An 18,178-nucleotide genomic window follows, 5' to 3' on the forward strand; every position below is an offset into this window, starting at 1 on the left:
AAGAATAAAATTAGAAATCAATGATAAAATAAAAAATAAAAACTACTCCAATAGCTGGAAACTAAATATATGCTACTGAATGAACAAAGAGTTGCAAAAGACATCAAGGAGGAGATTAAAAATTCTTAGAGGTAAATGAGAACACAAATACAACATATGGAAATCTCTGGGACACTATAAAGGCAGTACTAAGAGGAAAGTTCATTGCATGGAGTTCATTCCTTAAGAAAAAAAAAGTCAACAAATAAATGACCTAAAATTACATCTCAAAGCCCTAGAAAAAGAAGAACAAATCAATACCAAAAGCAGTAGAAGACAGGAAATAATTAAAATCAGAGCTGCAATCAATGAAATTGAAATGAAAGAAACAATTGAAAAAATTGACAAAACAAAAGTTTTTTTTTTTTTAAAGAGAGAGTGAGAGAGGAGAGAGAGAGAGAGAGAGAATTTTTAATATTTATTTTTTAGTTCTCGGCGGACACAACATCTTTGTTGGTATGTGGTGCTGAGGATCGAACCCGGGCCGCACGCATGCCAGGCGAGCGAGCTACCGCTGAGCCACATCTCCAGCCCCAAAAAGTTGATTCTTCAAAAAAAAAAAATAAAATTGACAAACCTTTAGCCATGCTAACAAAAAGAGAAGGAGAGAGAAAACTTATATTGCTAACATACATGATGAAAAAGAAAATATCACAACAGACACTACAGAAATACAGAAGATAATTAGAAATTGTTTTGAAAACTTGTACTCCAATAAAACAGAGAATATTGAAGGCATCAATAAATTTCTGAAGTCATATGATTTTCCCAAATTGAATCAGGATGATATACATACTTTAAATAGGTCAATTTCAGGTGATGAAACAGAAGATGTCATCAGAAGCCTACCAATCAAGAAAAGCCCAGAACCAGATGGATACACAGCTGAATTCTACAAGACCTATAAAGAAAAACTAATACCTATACTTTTCAAATTATTTCATGAAATAGAAAAAAGAGGAAGCATTTCCAAACTCATTCTATGAGGCCAGTATCATCCTGATTCCAAAATGAGGTACAGACACATTAAAGAAAGAAAACTTCAGACCAATATCTCTAATGAACATAAATGCAAAAATTGTCAATAAAATTCTGGCAAACTGAATACAAAAACATATCGAAAAGATAGTGCACCACGATCAAGTGTGGTTCATCCCAGGGATGCAAGGTTGGTTCAACATATGGAAATCAATAAATGTAATTAATGACATCAATAGACTTAAGATAAGAATCATATGAGCATCTCAATAGATGCAGAAAAAGCACTTGACAAAATACAGCACCCTTCATGTTCAAAATACTAGAAGAACTAGGAATAACAGGAACATATTTCAACATCAAAAAAGCTATTTATGCTTAGACCCAGGCCAACATTATTCTAAATGGAGAAACATTGAAAGCATTTTCTCTAAAAACTGGAACAAGACAGGGATGCCCTTCTTCACCACTTCCATTATATAGTTTTTGAAACACTGGCCAGAGCAATTAGACAGTTGAAAGAAATTAAAGGGGGTTGGGGTTGTGGCTCAGTGGTAGAGCACTCACCTAGCACATGTGAGGCACTGGGTTCGATCCTTAGCACCACATATGAATAAATAAAGGTATCCATCTACAACTAAAAAATAAAAATAAAAGAAATTAAAGGGATACAGAAGGAAAAGAAGAATTCAAATTAGTACTATATGCTGACAATATGATTCTATAAGTAGAAGACCCAAAAAATCCCAGCAAAAAATGTCTAGAACTAGTAAATGAATTAAGCAAAGTAGCAGGATACAAAATCAACACCCATAAATCAAAGGCATTTCTATATATCAATGACAAATCCCCTGAAAGAGAAATGAGGAAAACTACCCCATTTACAATAGCCTCAAAATAAAATAAAATAAAATGCTTAGGAAATCAACCTGACAAAAGAGGTGAAAAACCTCTACAATTAAAACTCCAGAACACTAAAGAAAGAAATTTAAAAAGAACTTAGAAGATGAAAAGATCTCCCTTGTTCTTGGAAAGGCAGAATTAATATTGTCAAAATGAGGGGCTGGGGTTGTGGCTCAGTGGTAAAGCGTTTGCCTAGCATGCATGAGGCACTGGGTTCGATTCTCAGCACCATATACAAATATTAAAAAATAAAAATCCATCAACAACTAAAAAATATCTTTAAAAAATTGTCAAAATGACCATACTACCAAAAACACTATACAGATTTAATGCAATTCCAATCAAAATCCTAAGTCATGAAATTCATCTGGAAAAATAAAAGATCCAGAATAGCTAAAACAATTCTTAGCAAGAAGAGTGAAGCAGATGGCAGATACCAGATACCAGATCTTAAACTATACTACAGAGCTATAGTAACAAAAGCAGCATGGTATTGGCACCAAAATAGACTGATGGATCAATGGTACAGAATAGAAGACACAGAGACTAACCCATATAATTACAGTTATCTTACATTAGACAAAGGCACCAAAAACATACATGGGAGAAAGCCTCTTCAATAAACAGTGCTAGGAAAACTGGAAATCCATATGCAACAAAATGAAATTAAACCCCTATCTCTCACCATGCACAAAACTCAACTCAAAGTGGATCAAGGATCTAGGAATTAAACCAGAGACTCTGCATCTAATAGAAGAAAAAGTGGGCCCAAATCTCCATCATGTTGGATTAGGCTCCAACTTCTTTAATAAGACTCCTATAGTCCAAGAATGAAAATCAAGAATCAATAAATGAGATGGATTCAAACTAGAAAGATTCTTCTCAGCAAAATAAACAATCTGTGAGGTGAATAGAGAGCCTACATTTGGGGAACAAATTTTTACCACCTGCACATCAGATAAAGCACTAATTTCTAGGTATGTAAAGAACTCAAAAAGCTAATCACCAAAAAAACAAATAGCCCAATCAACAAATGGGCCAAGGACCTGAACTAACACTTCTCGGAAGATGATATACAGTCAATCAACAAATATATGAAAAAATGTTCAACATCTCTAGCCATTAGAGAAATGCAAATCAAAACTACTCTAAGATTTCATCTCACTCCAGTCAAAATGGCAGCTATTAAAAATACAAACAACAATAAATGTTGGTGAGGATGTGGGGGAATAGGCACATTCATACATTGCTGGTGGGGCTGAAAATTGATGCAGCCAATATGGAAAGCAGTATGGAGATTCCTTGGAAAGCTGGGAATGGAACCACCATTTGACCCAGTTATCCCACTCCTCCATCTATACCCAAAGGACCTAAAAACAGCATACTACAGGGACACAGCCACATCAATGTTTATAGCAGCACAATTCACAATAGTTAAACTGTGGGACCAACCTAAATGCCCTTCAATAGAAAATGTGGTATACAGGGCTGGGTATGTGGCTCAAGCGGTAGCGCACTTGCCTGGCATGTGTGCAGCCGGGGTTCGATCCTCAGCACCACATACAAACAAAGATGTTGTGTCCGCCGAAAACTAAAAAATAAATATTAAAAAAACACCTCTCTCTCTCTCTCTCTCTCTCTCTCTCTCTCTCTCTCTCTCTCTCTTCTCTTTCTCTTTAAAAAAAAGAAAATGTGGTATACATATAAATGGAATATTATTCAGCACTAAAAATAAAGAATAAAATCATGGCATTTGTGGGTAAATGGATGGAGCTGGAGAATATAATGCTAAGTGAAGTTAGCCAATCCCAAAAACCCAAATGCCAAATGTGTTCTCTGATTTAAGGATGCTGATTCATAATGTGGATGGTGGTGGGGAGCATGGGAGGATTAGATGAATTCTAGATAGGGCAAAGGAGAGTGTGAAGAAGGGTATGAGGGTAGGAAGATGGTGGAATGAGATAGACGTCATTACCCTAAGTACATGTATGAAGACATGAATAGTGTGACTCTACTTTGTGTACAACCAGAGATATGAAAAATTGTATTTTATATGTGTAATATGAATTGGAATACATTCTCCTGTCATATATAACAAATTGGAATAAAAATTTAAAAAAAACTAAACAGACCAATAACTAGCAATGAGATAGGAGCATAATAAAAAGCTATCCAACAAGAAAAGCCCAGGACCATGTAGAGTCTAGGCTAAATCCCACCAGACCTTTGAAGAAGGACTAATACCAATACTCCTCAAACCATTCCATGAAGTACAAAGGGATAGAATACTTCCCAATTAATTCTATGAAGCCAGTCTTACACTCATACCAAAGCCAGATAAGGACACATCAAGGAAAGAAAATTATAGATTCATATCCCTGATAAACTTAGATGCAAAAATTCTTTTTAAAATATTAGCAAATTGCACTCTACAACATAGTAAGAAGACTTGTACATCATGTCCAAACTGGTTTTATCCCAGGGATGCAAGGATGGTTTAATATATACAAATTAATAAATGTAATTCACCACATAAGTAGAATCAAGGACAAAAAAAATCACATAGTCATCTCAACAGATGCAGACAAAGCCTTTTACAAAATCCAGCACCATTCGTGATAAAAACACTGAAAAAAAAAATAAAGATAGAAGGAATTTACCACAAAATCATGAAGGCTCTGTATGACAAGTCCAAAGCCAATCTCATAATAAATAGGGAAAAACTGAAAGCATTTTCTTTAAAGTCCTGAACAATACAGTACTAGAAATTCTATCCAGAGCAATTAGGTAAGAGAAATAAAGTAAAATGGATAAAAATAGAAAAGCAAGAAGTCAAATTATCACTGCTGTTGATATGATCCCATATTTACAAAATCCAAAAGACCCTCCTAGAAGCTGTTAGAGCTAATAAATTCAGCAAAATAGCAGGTATCAAAATAACAATAAAAATCAGTAGCTTTCCTATATACCAATGATGAATCTGCTGAGGAAAAAAATCAGGAAAACAATCCCATTCACAATAGCCTCAAAAACAAAAATAAAAACAAACAAAAAAAAAGTAGGAATAAATCGAATCAAGGAGGTGAAAGAGGGCTGGGGATGTGGCTCAAGCGGTAGCGCACTCGCCTGGCATGCACGGGACACTGGGTTCGATCCTCAGCACCACATAAAAATAAAATAAAGATGTTGTGTCCACTGAAAACTAAAAAATAAGTATTTAAAAAAGGTGGTGAAAGACCTCTATAATGAAAACTACGGAAGATTAAAAAAGGAAATTGAAGACACAGATGTTAAGATATCCCAAGTTCATGGACAGGCAGAGTTAATATTGTTTAAATGGCCATATTACTAAAATATGCAGATTCCACACAATCCCCATCAAAACACCAGTGAAATTCTTCACAGAACTATAACAAGACAGTCATAAAATACATTTGGAAACACAAAAGACCCAAAATAGCCAAAGAAATTCTAAGCCAAAAAAAGCCATGCTGGAAGCATCAAAATACCTGACTTCAAACTATACTATAAAGCTATAGTAACAAAACCTGTATGGTGCTGTCCTAAAAACAGACACATAGACCAATGGAAAAAAATAAAATACATAGATACAGTCCTCTGATCCTTGGAAAAGGTGCCCAAAACATACATTGGCGAAAATACAGCCTTTTAAACAAATGGTGCTGGAAAAACTGGTTGTCCATATGTAGAAGAATGAGACTAGACCTTTATTTCTCACTCTGTACAAGTCAACTCAAAATGGATAAAAGACCTAGGAATTAGACCAGAAACTATGAAACTCCTAGAAGAGAAAATAGGGTCAATAGTCCAACATATAGGCATAGGCAATGACTTTCTCAATAGAACCCATAAAATTTAAGGAATAATGCCAAGAGTAAACAAATGGAATGACATCAAATTAAAAGTTTCTGCACAGCAAAGGAAACAAGAATGTGAAGAGTGAACCTAAAAAACAGGAGAAATTATTTGCTATTCTTCTGACAGAGGATTAAGATCCAGAATACATAAAGAACTCAAAAAACTTCACACACACACACACACACACACACACACACACACACACACACACTAATAATAATAACCAAAAAGTAACAGAAGAGGGCTATGAGCATAGCATAATCAGTGAAAAGCACAGGCTGAGTCTTTGTGAGGCCCTAGATTCAATTCCCAGCAATAACAACCAAAATGAAACAAAAAGAAATACTGTAAGTCTTCAGAGAATTTTGGGGGACTTAATTTTGGCATGCCTTTAATCCCAGAGAATCAGGAGGCTGAAAGTGAAGGATCACAAGTTTGAGGCCAGCAAGCTCCTGTCTCAAAAATTAAAGGAGCTGGGGATGTAGTTAAGTAGTAAAGTGTCCCTGGGTCCAATCTCCAGTAGGGCGAGGATAAAAAAGTAACCCGATTAATTAATGGGCAAATGAATTAAACAGACACTTCACAAAAGAAGAAATAAAAATGGCCAAAAATATATGAAAAAAAAATGTTTAACATAATTAGCAATTAGAGAAATTAAATAAAAACTACATTAAGATTTCATCTCGGGCTGGGGTTGTGGCTCAGCGGTAGAGCGCTCACCTAGCAGGTGCAAGACCCTGGGTTTGATCCTCAGCACCACACAAAAATAAATAAATAAAATAAAGATATTGTGTCCAACTACAACTAAAAAATAAATATTTTTTTAAAAAGATGTCATCTCACTCTAATTAGAATGGCTATCAAGAATACAAACAATAATAAATGCTGAAGAAGATGTGGAGGAAAAGGACTACTTTTGCACTGTTGGTGGGACTGTATATGAATACAGCCACTATGGAAATCAATATGGAGTTTCTTATGAAAGACTAGCAATGGAACCACCATATAACTTGACTATATCACTTCTCAGTGTCTATCCTAAAGAATTAAAATCAGCATACTACAGAAATCCATGCATACCCATGTTTATAGCAGCACGATTTACAATAGGAGAAGCTCTTCACAACAGGCCTAGGTGTCTGTTAGTGGATAAATAGATAAAGAATGTGTGTGTGTGTGTGTGTGTGTGTGTGTGTGTGTGTGTGTGTTTTGGTCAGCTTTTTGCTCCTGTGACTCGACAAGAACAACTTTAGAGGAGGAACTATTATTTGGTGCTCATGATTTCAGAGATCTCAGTCCACAGATGTTCAATTCCATTGCTCTGAACCTGAGGTGAGGCAGAAGATCACAGAGAAGCAGTGTGGAGGAGGAAAGCAGCTCAAGACATGGCAATCAGAAAGCAGAAATGGAACTGAGCTCACTAGGGACAAAATATGAACCCTAAAGTCACACCCCAGTGACCTACCTCCTCCAACCACACCCCACCTGCCTACAGTTACCATACAGTTAATCCATATAAAGGGATTAATCCTTGATTAGATTAAGGCTCTCATAACCCAATCATTTCACATCTTAAAAATCTTGCATTGCTGGGTGCGGTTATGAACGTCATAATACTAGCAGTTTGGGAGGCTGAGGCAGGAGGATTGTGAGTTCAAAGCCAGCCTCAGCAATGGCAAGGCACTAAGCAACTCAGTTAGATCCTGTCTCTAACTAAAATACAAAATAGGCTGGGCATGTGGCCCAGTGGTGGAGTGTCCCTGAGTTCAATCTCCAATACCAAAAAAGAAAAGAAAAGAAAAAATTCTTGCATTGTCTAACACATGAGCTTGGGGGAACACCTATGTCTAAACCATAACAATGCACAATGGAGTTTTATTCAGTCATAAAGAATGAAATTATGTGGGCTGGGGTTGTGGCTTAGCTGTAGAGCGCTCCCTGGCACATTCGAGGCCCTGGGTTCAATCCTCAGCACCACATAAAATAAAGGTATTGTGTTCAACTATAACTAAAAAATAAATTAAAAAAGAATGAAATTATGTAATTTGCAGGGAAATGGGTGAAACTTGAAGATATTACGTTAAGCTAAATAAACCAATTTCAATAAATCAGGGGTCATATGTTTTCTCTCATATGTGGACGCTAGAGAGGAAAAAGGAAATGAAAGATGGGGGAATCTTATGAAAATGGAAAGGTGATCAGTAGAATAGAGGAAAGAGACCCGGGCAAAGATGGAGAGGAGAGAAAGAGGAAATATAGTGAATGATATTGTCCAAATTATATTGTAATGTTGTGTGTATGTACAAATATTAATAACAAACTCCAGCATTATGTACAACTATTATGCATCAATAAAAATATGGAAAAAATAAAAGCAGAACAACTTTGTTAATGACATTGTATATTGCAAATCTTGTTTTTAATATTTTTTTAGGTGTAGATGGACACAATTCCTTTATTTTATTTATTTATTTTTATGTGGTGCTGAGGGTTGAACCAAGTGGTCCACACTTGCTAGGCAAGCTCTCTACCACTGAGCCAAAACTCCAGCCCCCACACCTTGTTTTATTTTATTTTAATATTTGTTTTTCAGTTTTAGGTGGACACAATGTCTTTATTTTTATTTTTATGTGGTGCTGAGAATCAAACCCCGTGCCTCATGCATGCTAGGCGATCGAACTACCACTTAAGCCACATCCCCAGCCCCCATACCTTGTTTTAATAATGTTGTCAGCTATTGATGATATTTTCCTAGACCCATTAATTGATTAGGTTACCAACTGTGATGTTTTAATTTTATTATTTCTTTTTTCTTTTTTTTTAAGAGAGAGTTAGAGAGTGAGAGAGAGAGAGAATTTTTCAATATTTATTTTCTAGTTTTCAGCGGACACAACATCTTCGTTTGTTTGTGGTGCTGAGGATCGTACCTGGGCCGCACGCATGCCAGGCGAGTGTGCCACCACTTGAGCCACATCCCCAGCCCCTAATTTTATTATTTCTAATTTGCTTATTAGCTGGAATATTTCTGTAAGGAGAAAGTTTCCCTTAGCACCTATTCGGTTACTGTGAGACACAGTTAATATAGGTAAAGCATAAGAAATATTGATTTATTTGCTTTCTTCACCAATTTTCAAAATAATGAGTTGGTCTCCTAGCATCCTTCTAAAGTGACCAAATAAAGTTGGTTTTGTACCAATAAAGTGGGAGTGTAGTTCAGTGGTAGAAGGCTTGTCTTGAATGAGCAAGGCCCTGGTTTCCATCCCCAACAATAAAATAACTAACTAAATAAATAAATAAATAGATTATGAATAAATAGATTTAATCCACTTGATGTATTTCAATCCATTATAGCTATTACTCTCATTGATTTTCTAATGGTATACCTTTTTTTTTTTTTTTTTTTTTTTTGGCCAATGTGTTTATTTAGGTTGGCTCTCAGTCTTTTGTGTGTATGTGAATGTGTATGTGTATGTATGTCTGCATAGTACTGAGGATTGAACCCAGGGCCTCACACATGCTAGGCAAGTGCTCTAGCACTGAATTAATCCTACCTCCTTTTATTTCATTTCATTTTGAGAGAGAATCTTGATAAATTGCACAGGCCGGTCTCAAACTTGTGATCCTCCTGCCTCAGCCTCCAAGTAGCTGAGATTACAGGCCTTCACCACCCAGTCCAGAGTCTCCTGAGTCTTTTTTTTCCCACATTTTATATTGGTATTTTATAGTTGTACATAATGATGGGGTCTGTTCTTACATATTAGTACATGCACACAGTATCCTGAATCTTTCTGACGAACCAGTAGTTTTTGTTAATTTCCTTTCTTCCTGATATGATGATATATTTTAGGCTTCTCTATATTTCTTGCTGTAGACTTGGAGTCAGCCACCTCTAAGAAGCCCAGATTACTTTGTTTTTAAATTTTATTTTGTAGTTGTATATGGACAGAATGCCTTTATTTTGTTTTATTTTTATATGGCCCTAAGGACTGAACTCAGTGCCTCACACATGCTAGGCAAGCGCTCTACCACTGAGCCACAACCTCAGCCCCTTATTGTTGTTGTTGTTGTTTTAATATTTTTTCAATAATTTTAGTTGTAGTTGGATACAATATCTTTAATTAACTTATTTATTTTTATGTGATGCTGAGGATGGAACCCAGGGCCTCAAAATGACATCTTAGCGAGATGCAGTGGAACACACCTATAATCCCAATGATTTGGGAGGCTGAAGCAAGAGGATCCCAAGTCTCAGGCCAGCCTCAGCAACTTATCAAGGTCATAAGCAACTTAGTGATACACTGTCTCAAAATAAAAAATAAAAAAGGGACTGGGGTTGTGGTTCATTTGTAGAGTGCTTGCCTAGCACATGTGGGGCACTGGGTTTGATTCTCAGCACCACATTATTAAAAATAATAAATAAATAAATAAATACATACATAAATACATAAGAAATAAAAAGGTATGGGGATGTACTTTGGTGGTAAAGTACTCCTGGGTTCAATCCCCAGTACCAAAAATAAATAAATAATATGCTTAAGTGTCATATTTTGGGGGTATTTATCCTGATTGGTGTTTGAGCTTCCTGGCTCCATGGTTTCATATCCGACATTAATTTGGGGAAATTCTTGCTAACTATTGTTCAATATTTCTTTGTTCCTTTTTCTCTCTTCTCCTTATGATATTCTCATTGCAAATATTTATACTGTTTTGCCATTGTTCGTGAATATTCTGTTTATATCAATCTTTATCCTTTGTTTTTTAATTTGGAGATGTGTGTGTGTGTGTGTGTGTGTGTGTGTGTATGTGTGTGTGTGTGTGCCGGGAACCATCTATGAACTGTGCATGAATTAAAACAATGCTGAAGCCATTAGACAGGAAAGCCTGGTGTCAGGAACTCTCAGCAGCAACCCTGCTGGTTTGAGAACACCTGGTTCAGGTGGCTTCCTACCTACTCCATCACAAGATCAGCACAGCATTAGAGATGGGGGACCCGCTGGAGCCACACAGCCTCTCAGAGTTGGGTTGTCTTGCCAAAATGCCAATCAACCTGTTTACTGCAAGACCACTGCCACACCCACTAAGAAGCAAGCACTGAAGACTACCAAGACTACCAAGACTCCTTCCACTGAAACCTTATCCCTGCCTTTGATGTACTCCCCTTAAATAAAGACTTGGGGCCATTTTTCAGTTGTTCAGTTTCAGCTCCTATTAGGGCTGGAAGACCTATCACACACTTTGCTTTTTATATCTTATTTCTGGCTTTGTCTCTATTTCTTACTAATTATTTCAGACTTTTCATTGCAGCTCACACCTCCTGAGCAGGAACCTACCCTGGCAGGGTGCTGGCCACTGCACTGTGTGTGTGTGTGTGTTTATTTGTATGAGTACGCACGCATGCATATATGCTGATGATCAAACCCTGGGTCTTTTTCACGCTAAGCTTGTGCTCTACCACTGAGCCACATCCCCAGACCTCAGATTTGGAGGTTTCTTTCGAAGTATCATCAAGTTTAAAGTTTCTTTCCTTAGTTGTATCCAATTCACTAATAAGCCCATCAAAGGTATTCTTCAATTCTGTGACATTTCTAGCATTTCTTTTTGCTTCTTTTTTTAAGAATTTCTGTCTACTTACAATTCTCATCTGTTCTGCATGCTATCTACTTTATCCATTAGCGCTCTTAATATAGTGAACACAATTGTTTTAAATTCCTGGTCTAATAACTCCAACATCCCTGCCATGCCTGGTTCTGATGTTTGTTTTGTTTCTTCAAACTGTGTTTATTGCCTTTTAGTATGCCTTGTAGTTTTTCTTGATAGCCAGACATGATGTACTGGTTAAAAGCATTTGTTATAAGTAGGACTTTAGTAATATGGTGTAAGGTATGGAAGGAGAAGCATATGCTAATCCTATGTTTAGGTCTCAGTCTTTTAGTGAGCCTGGGCTTCTGGACTGTGAACTTCATAAGTGTTTCTCAGGGATTTTGTTTGTTTGTTTGTTTTGTTTTGTTGTTGTTGTTGTTCCCTCCTTAGGTGAGACAGGATGGCTAGAGTCACTTAGAGTTGGATAGCTTCCTTCTTCCATGTGGAGGACTAGAGCTGGCTGGAATGATTTCCTTTTCCCCACGTCAGTTAGGCTCTGATAAAACTCAAACAGGTTAGGCTATGGTTAACCAGTTTCTCTTGGGGATAGGTCTTGGTTAAAGAAACAGAGTGGTTTTTTTATTTTTGGTACCTGGGATTGAACTCAGAGGAACTCAGCCACTGAGCCACATCCCAAGCCCTATTTTGTATTCCTTGAGTGACAGGTCTCACTAAGTTGCCTAGTGCCTCACTTTTGCTGAGGCTGGCCTGGAACTGTTGATCTTCCTGTCTCAGTCTCCCAAAATGCTGGGATTACAGGTAAGTGCCACCACACCCAGTCAGGGTGTTCTGATATACAAATGTTCCCTGACTTTGGGAATTACATCCTGACAAACCCATTCTAAGTTAAAAATTATTAAGTTGGAAATGCACTTGATCCACATAACCTTCTAAACATCATAGTTTAGAAACAATACACTATAGTATATTGGTTGTTTACCCTTACCGGCCTGTGGCTCCCTGGGAATTTCAGCTTCCTACAGGTGCTCAGCATCCTGAGAGTGTATTGTATTGTGTCTCAATAGCCTGAGAAAAATAATAAAATTTAAAATCACAATACGGTTTCTACTGAATATTCTTTGCTTATATTCATAACATTTGAAATCTTAAAGCATTGTAAATTGAGGACTCATATTTCAAAATACTTCTATGTTATCCAGTTTTCTGTTACTGAAACAAAATACCTAAGATAATCAACTTAAAAAAAAAAAAAACTTTGGAAAGGGTTTTTTGGCTCACAGTTTTGGAGGTTTCAGTCACTTGGTCCCATTGATTTTGAACCTGTGGTGAGGCAGTAAAACATTGTGGGAGTCTTGCTGAAGGAAGCTGCTTACTTCATGGCAGCCAAGAAGCAGAGAGGAAGAGACCAGAATCCCACAATCTTCTTTTGAGGACACACCCCCAGTGACCTAAAATCTTCCATTAAGCCTCACTTCTTAAAGGTGTCTACCACCTTCCATTATTGTCAACCTGAGGATCATGCTTTTAATATATGGGCTTTTAGGGGACATTTTAAGATCCAAACTATAACAGGTTATTTTTCCCCTTCTCTTCAAGGACCACAATGGGAGTTTTCGTCTATCTTTACTGTGAGAGTCTAGTTGAGCTCCTGGAGGTAAAACTCAAAAATCATGGGAGACCCTCCAAGATGAGATTCCCCCTGGATTTGTGGGTGGTGGTGGGGTATTAAACCTAGAGCCTGATGCCTTTTGACAAGCACTTTACCAATAAGCCATATCCCCAGCCTCTTCCTGAGTTTTTTTTAAAGAGAGAGAGAGAGAGAGAGAGAGAGAGAGAGAGAGAGTTTTTAATATTTATTTTTTAGTTTTTGGCACACAACAATATCTTTGTTTGTATGTGGTGCTGAGGATCGAACCCGGGCTGCACGCATGCCAGGCGAGCGCGCTACCACTTGAGCCACATCCCCAGCCCATCTTCCTGAATTTAAAAAAAAAATTTTAATATGGACACAATATCTTTATTTATTTTATTTATTTTTATGTGGTGCTGAGGATCATACCCAGTGCCTCACATCCTGTGTGAGGCAAGTGCTCTACCATTGAGCTATAACCCCAGATCTCTCTTCCTGGATGTTTATTCTTTTGTTTTTTTCTTTTTCTTTTTCTTTTTTTTCTTTTTTTTTTTTTTTGTACCAAGGATTAAACCCAAGGGTACTTAACCACTGAACCACATCCCCAGCTCTTTTTATTTTTTTATTTTAAGACAGGGTCTTGCTAAGTCCTTAGGGCCTTGCTAAGTTGCTGAGTTTGGTCTCCAACTTGCAATCCTTCTGTCTCAGCCTCCTGAGTTGCTGAGATTACAGGCCTGCACCATCACACTGGGCTCCTCCTGGATTTTTTTTTTTTTAAAGAGAGAGAGAGAGAGAGAGAGAGAGAGAGAGAGAGAGAGAGAGAGAGAGAGAATTTCAATATTTATTTTTCAGTTCTCAGCAGATACAACATCTTTGTTTGTATGTGGTGCTGAGGATCGAACCCGGGCCGCTCGAATGCCAGGCGAGCGTGCTACCGCTTGAGCCACATCCCCAGCACCTCCTCCTCCTGGATTTTTAAAATTCTTGTACTTATGCATACCTATCATGTGGACTAGCACCTAGTTCAGGTTCTCCTACCTCACTGGTTTCCCTTAGAGATCTCTTCTCTGGTATGTTATAATTCTCTGTATTTGCCCCTCTGCCTCTCCAGTTTGGGAGGATTTCAATTTGCTCCATGACCTTATTTGTTTTACAGAACTAAGAAGAGATGTTGGTTTGATGCTCTGTTGTTGCTGTCTTAAAATTCTTTTTTTTTTTCTTTCTTTCTTTATGGTTCTGTGTCATGTCATCCAGTTACATCCCCTGTGCCGGCCTCCCACAGGCTAGTCTCACCCTCTTGGCCTCAAGTGATCCTCCCACCTCAGTCTCCAGGATAGCTGGGTTCAACCCCCAGCACCAAAGAAAAAAGAAAGAGGTAGGAAGAAGAAAAAGACTTAAATTCAAGAAATTTCAATAATTTATTTATTATTAGTTTTGAGCATTTACTGATTGTAAAACTAAATTTAAAAATTCTACCATCCAGAGGCAAAGTCTATTAGCATTTTGGTGCATTTCTGTCTAATCTTCTTTCTCTACATTGTTTTCTTCAATATTTTTCTCAACAAAAATTTTACAAATATTCATTCCCTTTAAGTGGCCCGACCCCGGCCATGGGGTGCTGCTACAGCAGCGAAAAAGGAGGACCAGGACCGAGAGGAGCGGAAGCTGCTATTGTCCACCCCCACCCCGCACCAAAGCCCTCAATGGAGCTGAGCCTAACTACCACAGCCTGCCTTCGCACAGATGAGCAGGCCCTGCTCTCTTCCATCCTTGCAAAAACAGCTAGCAACATCATCATGTGTCTGCTGCAGACTCCCAGGGCATGGAGCAGCATGAATACATGGACCGGGCAAGGCAGTACAGCATTGGAAGAAGCTGCCACCGCTGCCATCTCTCACCAGCCAGCCCCACCAAGTGCTGGCCAGCGAGCCTATCCCCTTCTCTGACTTGCAGCAGGTCTCCAGGATAGCTTATGCCTACAGTGCACTTTCTTAGATCCGTGTAGATGCAAAAGAGGAGCTGGTTGTACAATTTGGGATCCCATGAAGAGAAGGGTCTTTGGACAGCTCTTCTCCTCTCTTTACCTGTCTCCATCCCACCTCCCATGGCCCCCAGCCTCCCTTAAGGCTTATACAGTACCCCAACCTGCTACTAATCACTGAGAAGAATGTGGAGGAGGAGAAGAGCAAGACTAGAAGCCTGAGCAAGTGAGGATGGAGCAAGGGAGAGTAGGACCATTCAGGACTGGCCTTCAAAGCCATGGCTGAGGTGGGGTGGAAGCCAAGAGGACAGGGACTGGAAGGTCTTCACAGTCATTGGAAGGTGGATATACCACTGTGGGAGTGAACACCAAGGGACCTAGGGAGATGCCCTTTCCACCCTTTCTCTTGGCCTCAGATTCACTCCTGTCCGCCTTTATCTGACTTGGTGCCCCCCTGCACCTCACTAGGGTTTGCACCCAGGGTCTGGATGAGCTTGAATTTGAATGAATTGAGTTTGTATTTCCAGTACCCTGGGTTTTTACATGTTTGGTCTTTTTTTCTTTTTTTTGTTACCCTTGATAAAGAAAGTGTACTCATTTGAAAATATATATATATATATTTTTCTTTCCCTCTAAGAGCCCATACTATAATATAGCCTCGTGTTCTGCATTTAAAAACTTAACTTTACATCTTGAGAATTTCCTGTCATTAAAAGCACTTTTGCCAGGTGTGGTGACATGCACCTGTAGTACCATCTACTCAGGAGAGTGAGGGAGGAGGATCACTTGAGTCCAGGAATTTATTTATTTATTTATTTTTTTTTTTAGAGAGAATTTTTTTTTTAATATTTATTATTTTTTAGTTCTCGGCGGACACAACATCTTTGTTGGTATGTGGTGCTGAGGATCGAACCCGGGCCGCACGCATGCCAGGCGAGCGCGCTACCGCTTGAGCCACATCCCCAGCCCAAGTCCAGGAATTTAAAGCCAGCCTGGGCAACATAGGGAGACCCCATCTCAAAAATAAAAATAAAACAAAATAAAAAATAAAGCATTATTTTTGAAATGCCTAGCATTCCAAAATATTATGACATCAACATAAAAACATCATGAAAAGGGCTGAGGTTGTAGCTCAGTGGTAGAGGGCTTGCCTAACATGTGTGAGGCAATGGGATTCATTCTCACCACCACATGAATAAATGAATGAATGAATGAATGAATGAATAAATAAAGGTATTGTGTCCATCTACAAATATAAGAAAACATCATGAGGGCTGGGGCTGTAGCTTAATGGCAGAGTGCATGTGTGAGGCACTGGGTTCGAACCGTAGCACTGCATAAAAATAAACAAGTAGATGGGAGGGGAGGGGAGGGAGGACAGTAGAGGATAGGAAAGGTAGCAGAATACAACAGTTACTAATAGGGCATTATGTAAAAATGTGGATGTGTAACCGATGTGATTCTGCAATCTGTATTTGGGGTAAAAATGGGAGTTCATAACCCACTTGAATCTAATGTATGAAATATGATATGTCAAGAGCTTTGTAATGTTTTGAACAACCAATAAAAAAATAAAATAAACAAGTAAAATAAAGGCATATTGTACATATACAACTACAAATTTTTTTAAAAAAAGAAAACATGAAAAGAAATTTAAAATACCTATAAGTTTTGGCCTATACCTCACCCACCCCATCAAATTATTTCACATTTTAGAGTTTATTTTCAACTTTCACCTTTACAGACATCATAACTTTTAGATAATTGAGGTAATATAGTAGATATGGATTTAAATATTGTTTTTATTTCATATTATTTTATAAATATAGTTTCATGTTTCTATATTCTGGTAGATATAAGGTGTTCTGTGACATTAGTATTAAATAATTTAATCATCCATTTGTGGATTGATTCCAGTTCTGTATTATTTTAAGTTCCACTGGCATAAGTATTTTAATACATATAAACTCTCTTTTCTTTTTTGTTTACTTCACTGGGTTAAAACCAGCTGGCTCCTGCTAAGTATTACCTAAATGTGTTTTCAGAAGGATTGTATCAATTAACCTGGCTACTAGCCTGCTGAGGGCCATTGCCAAGTAGGAATGACGCATCGATATTTCCTTGCCAGCGTACCCCATGTTAAATGGACTTGCCTTGGAAATTTGCTGTGACCTTGCTTGTGTGTTTGAGAAAGATGACCCTGCTCAAGGTGATCGAGGGTGGATCCAGGTTTGAGGAAGTATCCTGCAGGTTTGAGGAAGTATCCCGGTCCTTGGGTTTAGGGTGTTCCTGGTTTAAGACAATAGGGGTTTTAGGGAAGTTGGAGATTGAAGATTATTGCTGCTGGGATTAGGGTGTTCCTGCTGCTTGTTCCCATTGAGTTCTCGTGAGATTCAAATGGGATTTGGAAAAAAAAGCCTCGTGGTGGAGGTGGATTGTGCGGGCAGATTTAGATTTCCCCTGAACCTGTGTGGAGGCCGCTGTGAGTTCGGGAATAAAGAATTGCTGTTTGAATCTACAAGGTGTGTGGTGGCTCATGATTTCTGTGCCAAGCCCAGACATCGGCACTAGCCAAGTTTTAATAAATCTGTTCCTCAGTGCTTTGAACAGCATTCAGTATTTAATTTTTGTTTCATTTAATAGCTGTTAATCAGGAACATACTTTATGTAGTCCATAATTTGCATTCCCTTAATTACTAAGGAAGTTGAGTCTTTTTTTTCTCTCAATACTAGGAACATTAAGTTATGTGCTTTGCAAGTGTACCTTTATGGCAGCAAATGAGCAGTACATTTGAAGGCTCTGGAGCACATAAAATGAGCCTGTTTGTGTCCTTAGCCACGTATCAAAGGTTATAGGTGAGACAATAAATAAGCTTTTTGTGTAATATGTACATTTAACTCTTTATCTTTCCTATTTAAAACTATACACTTATTTTGTGACTCTCCCTTAAAATATTTTTAAAATTGTAGTTACAGATACATAATATAAAATTTACCATCTCTATCCTTTTTTTCCCCTGATACTGGGAAATGAACCCAAGGGCACCCTATCATTGAACTATGTCTCCAGCCCTTTTATTTTTTATTTTGAAACAGGGTCTCACTAAGTTGTCAAGGCTGGCCTCAAATTTGCCATCTTCCTGCTTCAGCCTCCAGAGTAGTTGGGA

The 18,178-nt window shown here is 38.0% G+C and overlaps 1 pseudogene; it reads left to right on the forward strand.

The window, feature by feature from the left end:
* The first annotated feature begins 14,640 nt into the window (after positions 1 to 14,640).
* LOC113191437 (ragulator complex protein LAMTOR1 pseudogene) lies at positions 14,641 to 15,076 on the forward strand (annotated as a pseudogene).
* The last annotated feature ends 3,102 nt before the right edge of the window (positions 15,077 to 18,178 follow it).

This window comes from Urocitellus parryii, chromosome 5, assembly GCF_045843805.1.
Source record: "Urocitellus parryii isolate mUroPar1 chromosome 5, mUroPar1.hap1, whole genome shotgun sequence".
Lineage (NCBI taxonomy): Eukaryota > Metazoa > Chordata > Mammalia > Rodentia > Sciuridae > Urocitellus > Urocitellus parryii.